This window comes from Myodes glareolus, chromosome 1 (assembly GCF_982192425.1).
Source record: "Myodes glareolus chromosome 1, mMyoGla1.1, whole genome shotgun sequence".
Classification (NCBI taxonomy): Eukaryota; Metazoa; Chordata; class Mammalia; order Rodentia; family Cricetidae; genus Myodes; species Myodes glareolus.
The window spans coordinates 18,143,628-18,156,167 of NC_142026.1; the positions used below are offsets into that span (position 1 = coordinate 18,143,628).

General features: G+C 42.7%; 1 long non-coding RNA gene across 1 annotated transcript in view; it reads left to right on the forward strand.

Moving 5' to 3' along the window:
• The first annotated feature begins 1,206 nt into the window (after nt 1–1,206).
• LOC125416400 (uncharacterized) overlaps nt 1,207–12,540 on the forward strand; it is a 130,334-nt gene continuing 119,000 nt past the window's right edge. The window contains exons 1-2 of the long non-coding RNA XR_015736280.1: nt 1,207–1,343; nt 2,032–2,117. This is a non-coding gene — a long non-coding RNA (uncharacterized LOC125416400). The remainder of the gene's footprint in view (nt 1,344–2,031; nt 2,118–12,540) is intronic.

Consider the following 12,540-nt stretch of genomic DNA (forward strand, 5'->3'; position numbering starts at 1 on the left):
AACACTGACGAGTCTCTGAGGTTTTGAGCAAGTAGAGGATGTAGGTTTGGAGAAGCTGAATTTGACAGTGGTTGAGAAAACAGGGTAGTGGATGGTCTGGGAAGGATGAAGACATCAGGTGTTGGGAGGACCCGTGTCCTGAGGATGCCGACACTTATGACTTTGGAGGTCTTCGTGTGTGTATGCAGGTGCTTGTGCATATGTGTGTGCATACATGTGAAGGCCAGAGGACAAACTTAGGGATTATCCCTAAGGATCTAGCCATCTAGTTTTGTTTTTTTTTTTTTTTTTTTTTTTGTGGTAGGGTCTTTCAGTTGCCTGCACACATCAAATAGGCTAGTAGGCTAGACTGGCAAGCCCCAGATATCTGTTTTCCCATGCTCAGTGTTGGGATTGCAAGCATAAGCCACAATGGTTGTTTTTAATGTGGCTTCCGGAGATTGAACTTAAGATCTAATAGTTACATGGTTAGCTGTCTCCTTAGCTCTGGAGGCCTTCTTCACAGGAGAAGGTCAAGGCGTACAAAATTGTGAATGTAAAGTTAAGGATTAGTTTTTGGACAAGGCCCATTGAAGTGAGATTCATAGTAAATTCCCCTCTACCAGAGGGACATACCAATAACCACTGCCATTGGTTTGTGCATACTTATATAGAATCATGCTGCATATTTGATAATTATTGATTTGTTTCAGTTAGTGATAGATAAAACATAAGAGTCCCAGGGACTTAGTACATGACATTTGCTGTATACTGAATCATCCTCAAACCTATATGTTGACATCCTGCCCCTAGTACCTCAAAAATGTGACTTGTTTTGGAAAGGGTCTTGGTGCAGATGGAACTAGTTAAGATGAAGGGTTTTATTTGCAGGGGGGAGGTGTTTTCTGCCCAACATGACTGGGGTTCTTTTTATGAAAAGGGGGAAATTCAGACACAGAGACACAACCAGGAGGAAGCAACAGACTGATGCTCCTATAAGCTACGGGATGCTGGAGACTTTCAGAAACCCAACAGAGGCTAGAGGAGAGGCAGGAACACATTTGTCTTCAGGGCCTTCAGAAGGAGCCAGCCTTATCAATACATTCTCCTGGTTCTTCCAGCACCATGGCACAAAGCATTTTTTTCTGTTTAAATCACTTAGTTTGTGAATTTCCTTATGGCCACTCTAACAAGCCAATACGTTCATCTAGGTGGCTGTTGGCCAAAGAGACACCAGAGAACCAGGTCTGTCCCATACTGTCTGGCCATCTTCAACACATGGCTCCCAAGATGGCTGCATTGGTATGCAGGAAGACTGTGGAGGGGGAAGAACACAGAGGAACACAAGAGAATGGACCACCTCGGTAGGTAGTACCCACCATTCCACTCACAGTCTATTGGCTAGAATGTATCATGTGGGATCCTAAAGCAAAGGATGCTGGGATGATGCTATAGATGTTCCCTAAAGACCTATGTGTTGAGTGGGGGCTTGTTTCCAGAGTGTGCTGTTAGGGAGGAGCTGTGGAAGCTGTAAGAGGTAGGGACCTATGGAAGGCCTTCTGGCCATTGGGGGCATTACTTTAAAGGATATGATGGTATTCCGGGCCCCATTTTCCCTCCTTCCCACAATCTTGCTCCCCAGGTAAGCTATTTTCTTTCGCATATTCCTGCCTTGCCGCAGATCCAAAGACAACAAGTCAAACCAACCATGGGTGGGAAAGAAATCACAAAACTGTGAGCCAAAATAATGTTTTCTTCTTTACAAGGTGATTCTGGCAGGCATTTTCTCACAGGAATGGGATGCTTTGTGCCCTACTAAGATGAAGAGGAAATGGGTCTGGAGATAGTTTCAGCCTTAGCTCTCCGCCTATGCTATTGGAGAGGTAGCTTGGGGAAACAAAATGACTTGTTTCAGATTGTGCAGCCAGACGGTTGTGGATTCTTTAAATATTTGTGAGGGAAATGTTCTAAACTAACTTGTGCTGTCAGAAACAAGCATGCAGAACTGTGAAGCAGAAGAAAGCAAGACCCACTTCTTCTGTGTTTCCTCAGATCAGCTTCCCAAGGCTCTCTCATGCCCAGAACCTCCTCTGCTGCTGTACCCAACCTGCTGAGGGAGGTCAGCTGACTTGAACCAGGTAGGATCTCGTCCTCATGATCAGCTAAACCTCACAGGGACAGTGTCTCAGCTCCACAACAAAGCCACCTCCCGTACCCCCGTGGGTGTCCTAGTTGGAAAATTACCCTGGATTCTCTATGCCGAGAACCTAATGACTCCTTCATTGCTGACCTGTGCTAATTTGGTGAGGATGGAGCCTCAGGCACATTTAGGAAGTTAGAAAAGCATTAACTCATTATGGCTGAAGTAAGTTGATTATTGTCTAAAGGACCTACTTAGATACAGACTCAAAAGGAGATGGCTGCTATTTTTCAATGATGGGGACTAATCTAATTTTCTTTGCTAAATGAGAACATGACATCAACAGTAGCCCAAACATTCATAATGACAGGGGTCTTTAGACACCAGTGTTTTCCTCCTCACACTGAAAATTGATTCTAACTTAGCTCCTCTTAAACCTAGGGCAATTTAAGGTTTATTTTCCCATTAGACAAAGAGGTAGATTTGGTTGGAATAGTGTCAAGTCATCTGTAAGTGTTTGCTGTAAGCTCGGGAATACCCCTCTAGCTTTCCTATCGCTGACACTTGGCAACGCGCCCCTTTGCTTTTCGTGCCTCCCGTCTCCCGGGTGTCTCTTATCTTTCAGGAACATTGCCGTGTTCAAGTGCTGTTGCTTTGTTAGAAAAGAGGTTCGAATTTTCCTGTAGTGAATCGTTTCCCTCGTTTACTTTTCATTCATTCTGCAAACATTTATCAACTGCTTTCTAGTGTTGGGTCTTCAGGGGCCGGAAATGAACAAGATAGGCCCCGCCCTCCAAGACCCCCGTGTAGTGGGGTTGGTCCCATTGTGTGGGGGAACTTGTGCTCTGCTTTGTGAGGAGTTTAGTTATCTTATCCTGTGCATCAGGGGAGTTTAATGCATTGTGTGAAAAGATTGAACACAATCCCAGTGGTCTCAAAGTCTTGAAGCATGTCTCTCTAGAGTCATGCATAGATAGAATTTTCCTTATTATAAAAGGTAGTTGAACAGGAAGCAACGATGGCATCTCTGGGAAATAGCGTATTATTCAAAGACAATGGGGGATGAATCATTGACTTTTACTTTATTAGCTGGCAGCTCCCAATTAAGTAGATATTGAACTACATTAGTGAAACATCGGATAGGGAGCGGTCCCAGGATGGCAGTCAATGCAGCATCATACTGCAGTGTCAGAAGGCCGGATTCGCCTGGTTTAAATTCTGCCTCCTTGCCTTCCCCACCCCCTCCACGGCCTCTTTCCCTTCCTTCTTTCCTCCTTCATCTTATCCTTCCTTCTATCCTCCCTTTTCCCTTCCTCCTCTCTTTGTTACTTAATTTAACATTTATTAAAAACCTCACTGTTTATGAGAGAGCCCCTAGGCAGGTGTGGGATGAGGTGGTGAACAGGGATGGTATCTGTCCCGCTATCCTGAGGTCGGATTAATGAGTACCCACCACACCGAACCAACCTTACTGGAAGCAGACTAAAGTGAGGGATTCCTTCCTTCCTTCTTTTGATTTTCTCTCTCTACACTTACATTTAAATCACCACCCAGACAATATGTTGCCCAAGATACTGGCTTTTGGATGATTTGATAAAATTTAGCACTCAACGCATGGGGTGGGGGGAGGATTTCCAACAGCTTTTGGTACATATTGCAGGGATCAACAAACTCTGGCCATCGAGTTTTGTGTGGCCCATGGGCTAAGAAAGTATTTTAGATGATGGGAAAAAAAATCCAAAGGAGAGTATTTTGAGGGAGGAGAAAACTGTATAAAATTCAAAGTTGCATGAGCATAAATAAAGTTTTATTGGAACTCAGTCATGTTCATTAAGTTATGAACTGCCCATAGTTGCTTTTGATACAACGGCAGATTGAATAGTTATAATAGAGGCCATGTTTTCCAGAAATAAAGCTGAAAATGCTCATTATCTAGTATTTTAAGAAGGCTTATTAACTCCTGATGTATTACTTTATTTGCTAGTAGATAAGTTTTTAAAAAGGCATATTAATAAAAACAAACAAACAAACAAAAAAACCCAGACAACAGAAAGAGGACTATGTGGAAGGGAGAAAATAATGGGAGGAGACACATAACACATGTTTTCTCTTATATGTGGACTCTAGGTTTAATAATACATATATCCATGCATATAAACACATACATCTATATCTGAACCCAGAAGGGGGACCATTTGAGGGGAGAAAGAAAATGAATAGTGGGGGCAGGGGCAAGGGAGGAAAATTAGGAGAATAAACTTGAGCAAAGTACAATGTCATATATTCATAAAAATGTTATTGTGAGAAGCTGGGGGATGACTCAGCTTCTAAAGTGCTGGGCACACAAGTTCAAGTACTGAGTTCAAGTCCTAGGACCCGTGTGAAAAGCTGTTCTTGCAATCCCAGTGTTGGGAAGGTTGAGACAGGCAGATTCCTGGGGTTCAGGGGCCCAGCCAGTTCAGCTGGAACTAGTTCTTGGCCAGTGTCTCAAAGAACAAGGTGACCAGCTCTTGAGAAATGACACCTGTGCTTGACCTTTGACCTCCATACCCACGTGCACTCAGACTCGCGTATACCACCCCACAAAATGTCAAAAGAAAACCCGTTATGTCCGTACCCTAACTGAAAAATAATAAGCTAACAAAAGGCATCTTAACAGCGAGATGTCTTTTAAACCTTCTGATTAGCCATTTGGATATGGAAGAATAGATCCCCTCTAGTTAAGGAGAGGACCCATTGCCCTGTCCTTACAGCTGAGGAAGGTACCTCTGGGTACAGCTGAGGAAGGTACCTCTGGGCCTTCTTGCCAAGGCGGAAAGACATGGCATTGAGAGTCAGACCCAGCTCTGTGATTCTGCCCATTGTTTAACCTTTCTCAACTTGTAGCTCTTCATTTGTAACAGAGGAACAAACATAGAATTCACCTCTAAGGTTTGTGTGAGGATAAAATGAGTCAATGTACATAAAACACTTGTCGCTAAGCCCGGACCTTTACAAGTTGCTGTGAATTTTGATTAGTACAATTATGGTATTTGTGGGATAAAGGAATTAAGTGAAATAATGTGGGAAGTGCCGAGAATACTAACAAAAATGCCTTTTGTGGCATGAAGGATCTCAAGGTACTTGGTATTATTCTGATTCAGGTCCACCGCTGCCATCCACTCTGATCTATGGCACCAGAGACATAAAGACAGATATGCATTTGTGTATCTGAAGCCAGAGTCACAACAGGGGCCCTTGCATGCGATTAAGAATGGGATCTGAGGGCTTGAGAGAGGGCTCAGTGAGAAGAGTGCTTGCTGGCAAGCATAAGGACCCAAGTTCAGATGCTCAGTACCTGTGCAACACTGGGTGGTGGCCACAGGATCCTGGGGGCTTACTTGCCAGCCAACTATCCAAAGTTTTGAGTCCTAGGTACAGTGAGAAACCCTGTCTCAAAAAATAGGGTGGAGAGCAATAGATGAAAATATCACTCACACTCACACGCACACACACACACACACACACACACACACGCACACACCAGGCACACCAGGACATGTGTGTATACGCATGTACACACTACACATGCTTGCATGCACATGCAAAAATATGATTTTGACACAAGCCATGTCATTGCATGGAACAAACAGTGATTACCGGAGGAGTCTGGGGGTTTGATCAGGAAGAAATAGGTGGATAGTTCAGGTGTGTGAGGCTCAGTATTGAGAAAGAATCTAATGATAATAATGGCTCCGAAGCTGATTTGCTGGGGAAGTGAAGCAGCACTAGGAAATGGGGGTGTTTGATACAATATAACACGAACCAGTGACACCAATGAGTGATTTACTTATTTTATGTTTTTATTTAATGTGTATTTTTTTTTTTCCTGAGTAGCCCTGGCTGTCCTGGAACTTGCTACGCAGATCAGGCTGGCCTCAATGTCACAGAGATCCACCTGCCTCTGCCTCCCCAGTGCTGGGATTAAAGAAGTGCATCACTAGCGCCTGGCCACTTATTTTTTACTTGTAGTAGTTTAAGTCTTTATCTCAGCAAAGGTTTCCTGCCAACTCTTCATTTAGAACAGTCAGGTTTGCAAAGTCCTGATAGCTGCTTTTGGACCACATGTTAAGTGAGTAGGAACAGTTACGTGTGAATAGCTAATAAGACTGTGGATTCTGGAGCTGGGATGAACAGCCAGGCGTGGATCTTGACTGTGCCATTTAATAATGACTTGGCCCAGCCCCTTCACTTCTCTTTGCCTCAATTGCCTCATGACGATCATGGCTACTTTGGCAGCCGGCCCAGCCTGCAGTGAGCCTCGCCTGCTGGGATTCACAGCCTCTTCTACTTCCCTCTGAGGGCATGCCAGGGGCTCCTGTGTGACCAGTGGGAAGAATGGTGGTGGCACATCGCTCCCAGTACCAGGTTATAAAAGATCCTGTGGCCACAGTTACACTCCTTTCCTCTCTTTGTGTCCCACTCTCGGGTCACTTACTCAGGGGTAACCAGATGTTGTGTAGCGAGGACATGGATGTCACCCGTGAGAAACCCAGACCTCTACAAACCATGAGTGAGCTTGGAAGTGGAGTTCTACTCCCCAGAAAACTGTAGGCCTGTTCAGAGGTTTGGCTACATCCTGGTAAGGGACCCAGAACCGGAACCAATACCTAAGCCTCTCCCACATTCCTAACCTGTAGAGATTATGCAAGAATTGAAGTTTGTTTCAAGTGGATAACGTTTGGGGGTAAGTTTTCATGCAACCTGATGGTTTATTTTATATATATATATATGTGTGTGTGTGTGTGTGTGTGTGTGTGTGTGTGTGTGTGTGTGTGTGTATATATATATATATATAATTATATGCCTGCTGTATGGTTTTTATAAGCTTCAGAATGATAATTGACTGAAAACACTGAACTGGTTTTAGTCAAATACACAACTTCACACTTCAGTGCACTATTCCTAGGAGATTAGTGGTGGGGGGGGGGAGAGAAGGAACATTCTGGTTGGTCAGAACCCAGACAGTTAACCCTTGTTTCACAATTGAAGACTTCCGCTTTCTTCAAGGCCATTTTGCCTGTTTGTCTAACAGTCTGCAAGAAGCAGGCAACCCTGATTTATACTCTCCGCAGAAGGGAAGAGAGATTGAAGTGTTAAGTGCCAAAGAAATTAAAAGTCATTTGGTTTTTTTCAATTCATTACTTCTGAAAAAAAAAAAAGAAAGAAAATCCAAGCCCAGCTTCATTACTAGGGTTCTGTTTTAGTGCTGATGATAATTGCAAAGGCAGTATTTTAAATTAGAATGTATAAGACCACATGTAATTAACCTGTACAGAAGGGATGAAACTTCATATTAGACTATTAAATCAATCCCAGCAGAATCAGTAATGCTGAGCAATTGGTTAGAAAATACTGTATGGGCAGAGGCAAGGAGCCGGATGCTAATTAGCATCAGTGAACATTTACATTCTCCTCAGATGCGGGGCTTCTGGCAGATTTTTTTTTCTCCTGGTCCTTTACCCATCCAAAGTTGTGAATTCAGATTAGTTCAGGGTGGATGCTCAAAACTGGTACGGAGTTGAGGAGCTTTGGTAGGCTGAGTTTGTTTGCATGCATGCACTGGGACCTTGTGGAAGATCCCTGCAAAGGTACTGGGTAAGCCTCCCTCTGAGTCTGCACTTCGCTTGCTGCCTGTTTACATACATAACCTTTGAAATAGTTTGTGGTTTAGGAGCTTGAAGCCTGGGCCCTGTGCACGCAGGGTAAGCACTCTGCCACTGAGCTCCAGCGTATACAGCCCTCCTTCAATATTTATATCTATTTTTTTCCCCATCGAGACAGGGTCTCCTTATTTATTTATTTTTCATTTTTCCTTTACTTGCAAATAGATTCTTTTCCAATGCAATATATTCTGATTACAGTTTTCCCTTCCTCTACTTCTCCCAGTTTCTCCCCACCTCTTCTCCCTTCCAGATTCACTCCCTTTCTGTCTCTCAGTAGTAAAGAACAGGGCTCTAAGAGAAAACAACCAAACAGGACAAAATAAAATATAATAAGATGAAAACAAAACCCACTAGACTGAGACTGGACAGGGCAACCCAACAGAAGGAAAAGAGCCCCAAGAGCATGCACAAGCATCAGAGACACACTTGTTCATACACTCGCGAGTCCCATAAAAATACAAAGCTGAAAGCTATAGTATATACACAGAGGACATTGTGCAGAGGGTCTCCTTATTTAACCCAGTCTGGCCTGTATATTCTTATGTATTCTAGGCTGGCCTTGAACTCATGCCCTATTTTTTTTTTACCTTCTAAATGCTGGGATTGCTGTATGGACCACCATGCCTAGTCTCTCATTTTCATTCTTATATCTTTTGTATGTGTGCATGCCTGTGTGTATTCATATATGTATACACATACATGTGGAGACTTCAGGTCACTCTCAATTCCTCAGGAGCTGTCTCTCTTAATTTTTGAGATGGAGTATCTTACTGAGACCTAGGATTCAATCTATAATAAGTGCCCAGACTCTGTACATCTTGGGCCTCTAGGACTATGACATCATCATCATCCAACCAACCAACAAAGGAGGCTGTGGGAAGTAAGTCAAAGGATGAACATCCATTCATTTAAAGAGTCAATTTTTAGGCTGCTCTGGCTAACCAGTGAGCCCCAGGGATCCCTTACAAACATCCATTTTCTTCTCTTACTTTTTCTTTGCATTGAGCCATTTAACTAACCAGAAAAGACCTATTATTTACCCAACAAACAGAAGAGTACCAGAATGGTAACTGTTGAGTATGAGGGCAGGGACTTCAGGCTGTCTGTCAGAATTCAGCTTCCAATTCTCCTAGGCAACCAGGCACATTGAACCTGCATTTCCTAGATTCTCTTGCAGTAACTTTTGATCAAATCTTCTCCATGGCAACAGAAGGGGAAATGATGTATGCTATTCCCAGGTGGCCCTTGAAATGACTGGTAGTTTATCCTTTGGCTTACTTCCCATAGCCTCCTTTGATGGTTGGTTGGATGATGCTGACATCATAGTCTTAGAGGCCCAAGATGGAGGGGGTCTAGACACTTGCTATAGATTGAATATAGTTTGAATGTGTCCCCCAGTCATGTGCTGGAGGATTAGACTTCAGTGTAGCAGTTCTGACGTGGAAACATTAGAGATGGGACCCATTGGGGAGTTAACTGGGTAACTAGGCACACAATAATGCTATCATATAGTGGGTTATTTCTCCAGAAAGTGGGTAGTTAGAAAGAACAACTTATACACTGGCTTCTTCTGCACATTGTTCCCTTTCCACTCCTATTCCATGTTGTCACCCAGTTTACAGGGCCCAAAGGCAGAAGGCATGCTACCACTACTCCTGAAACTATGAACAAGGTTAACCTCCTTTCTGTATAAAGTCCCAGCTTCAAGTATTTTCAAACAGTAACAGGAAGTAGGACTAATATAGTACTTGACTCACGGTGCAGAACAAGTTCAGTGCCAATCAGGTACACATGACTGACTGGTACACGCCTTTGGGGAAAAAAAAAATTGTACACTTTTATACCCAGCTGTTGTATCAATTTAGCATCACCCTACTAGTTCATTATCTCAAGTAAGCCATATAACAATCCTATTCAAGTAACATTTTAGTCTATTTTTTTTGGAGGAGGCAAATAATTTTACAGAAAGATCTGATAAGTTGTGTGAGGGCACCAGATAGTAAAGAACAGACCTGAGACTAACTTGGAGGACAAAAAAAATTTAGGAGCTGTCTTTGAGCTCAAGAAAGCTAAACTATAGATTATAGAAAAGCTTTGTGTCTGAGAGCAACTACAGAATCCTGGGATGCTGGTTGCTTGTTCCTGTCATAAGCCACGTTACAAAGTATGTATGGTTGCCTTAGGATAGCCTTGGATCAGTAAATTAAAATTCAAATATTGATTTGGGCTTTTGCAGGGGTGAGAGAAACAGCTTTGTCTTGCTTTACTTAAGGGTTTTCAGAACTCACTAGAGAACTTTGCATGTAGGGTCTAGAGTCAGAATTGCAGGCAATAATAAACGTGGCTCTGCCAAAAGTGTTTCATGTTGAAATCTAGGTGGAAACAATCCACTTTTTTCCTTGTGTAGTTTGGAGGCATTTCATAGGCATTTGGGACCAGAAAGGCTCAGCTACTAATGGGTTAAACTTATTTTTACTTTTCAAGTCTCATGTATCCCAGTATATCCTCAATCTAATCTTCTTGCCTTCACCCCCTGAGTGCTGTGGTGGGAATATGCTTATAGGAATGTGGTAACCTTTATCAATTGTTCTCAACCTCTGGGTCACGACCCCTTCTGGCGTCAAACGACCCTTTCACATGGGTTGCTTAAGATGATCAGAAAGCACAGATATTTATATTATGATTAGTAACAGTAGCAAAATTACAGTTACGAAGTAGCAATAGTTTTTGGGTTGTGGGGTCACAACAGCATGAGGAACTGCATTAAAGAGTCACAGCATTAGAAAGGTGGAGAACCACTGACCTATCTGGTTTATGAAGTACTGGAGCTTGACCTGGGCTACATGTATGTAAGACAAACACTCTATCCACTGAACTACATCTCCATCACATTAATGGGTTAAATTTAGAGCACCCCATTGCTTATTAGTTTTATCAGGGAAAATAGATTTTTTCAATAAGATTTAAAATGGCTTTAAGTCGTTTGTGGTCAGCTCCACTTAAGGATGTTGCATACCAAAGTCACATTAAAGAAACAATAAGGGAAAGGAAAAGGAAAAAATCCTTATGGGTCTTAGCAGTTTTGACAGTTACTGCTTTCAAAATGTCTCGGCCAACACCCTCCTGAGTTGTGCTCTGTGAAGTTTGTGCCATGTTGAGCTCTGTCATCCAAGAATTCTTCTTGGAACTCGGAGATTTGGAGGGAGAAGAAAGAAAAATCCTATCAGAAGTCTTCAGTGACCTCAAAATTGCCAAGAATGTCCAGGATTGGAAGTTGCAGTTTTAAATCTTCTTCCTCCATTTGTCAAAGATTGATAACCCAGAGTGGGATTCAGGATGCTCAGTTTTGTATAAATGTGTGAATACATGAAATACTTTAGGAAATTAGTGAGACCGTTGAGCTCCTAAACTTCTTGGATCCAAGCTTTGTATGGCTGAAGGCTTCTTTGAAATGGCTCTCTTCTTAGAAGTGTGTCTATTGCTATGTGCTAGCTAGCTACCAGATGAGTTAGACAGGTCATGTCTGACTGATGGAACATGCCTCTGCAGGACAGAAGGGTCACCGGTTCCTGAAGGTTCTCTATTGGGGTTAAGAGGATGCCTCTGACACATGGAGCCCTGCTCTGCAGTCCCTGCTCTGTTCACACTTCCCCAGGTCTCAGAAGACAAATCCTCCTGCATGACAATCATGAGGAGACCTATGAGGATGGGGCAGGATGAACACAGATTTTCTATCCTGTTTTGGACCCTGAGGAACTCAACAGTGCTACAGCTCCCATCCTAAGTCTATCTATAAGTCTTTCAGCAACCTATTGGTGCCCCCACCCCTCATCCTGTTCTCTTTTCCCCATCCCTCTGGGTTACTCTAATAAATGTCTGACTTTACATATTTGCAAATGTATGTATACATTTATATATGCTTTGTATATATATATATATATATATATATATATATATATGACACACACATACATACACAGATATATCTCATATAAATCACATCCCACAGTCTTTGGCTTAGAGGATGGGGGTCTCAGCATAAGATACAAAGGATTGTTATGTTAGAATTCACATGAGGTAGTCACTCAGAGGGTGGTGTGTCTCCAGCCCAGCCAGAAGAGTTGAAACAGGTAGGCAGAACCCTTGAAGTTTGAAGAACTCCATAGGTCCTCACCTGTGTCTCCCTGAAATTCTGCCCTTTTTATTTGGTGTTGACAATGCAACAGATCTTGTTATTTAGGATTTATCACCACAATTCTAGATACAAGGTCATACTGTGTGAACAGTGCCAGTGAATTCTGGCATTAACCACAAGCCACTCGGCAAATAGAAACCATTTGTGCCTGGTAGCTCTGGGGTTGCACAGTAATGTCCAGTCTGTGGTCATGCTACTCTGCTGCTATAGCATTAAATGAGGAAAACTGAGTCCTGTAAGTTCCAACATGAAAATAACACATTGACTTACCCCTTGATCAACACCCTCTACAGAGAAAGATCATTATTTGTTGATGAATGATTAATAAATGATCAAGCCAAACCATTTAAGGGTATTTATTAAGAGCCTACTATGCCCTTGTCTGTATGTAAGTGATGAACAAGATCAATGTGACCTGTTGCCTCAAATAGTTTAGAGTTGGCATAAGGTATATCTTCACACCTCATTCAGAAGAAGGTCACAAAGGGCCTGAACATGGAGCCATGACCAAGGGTCACAGG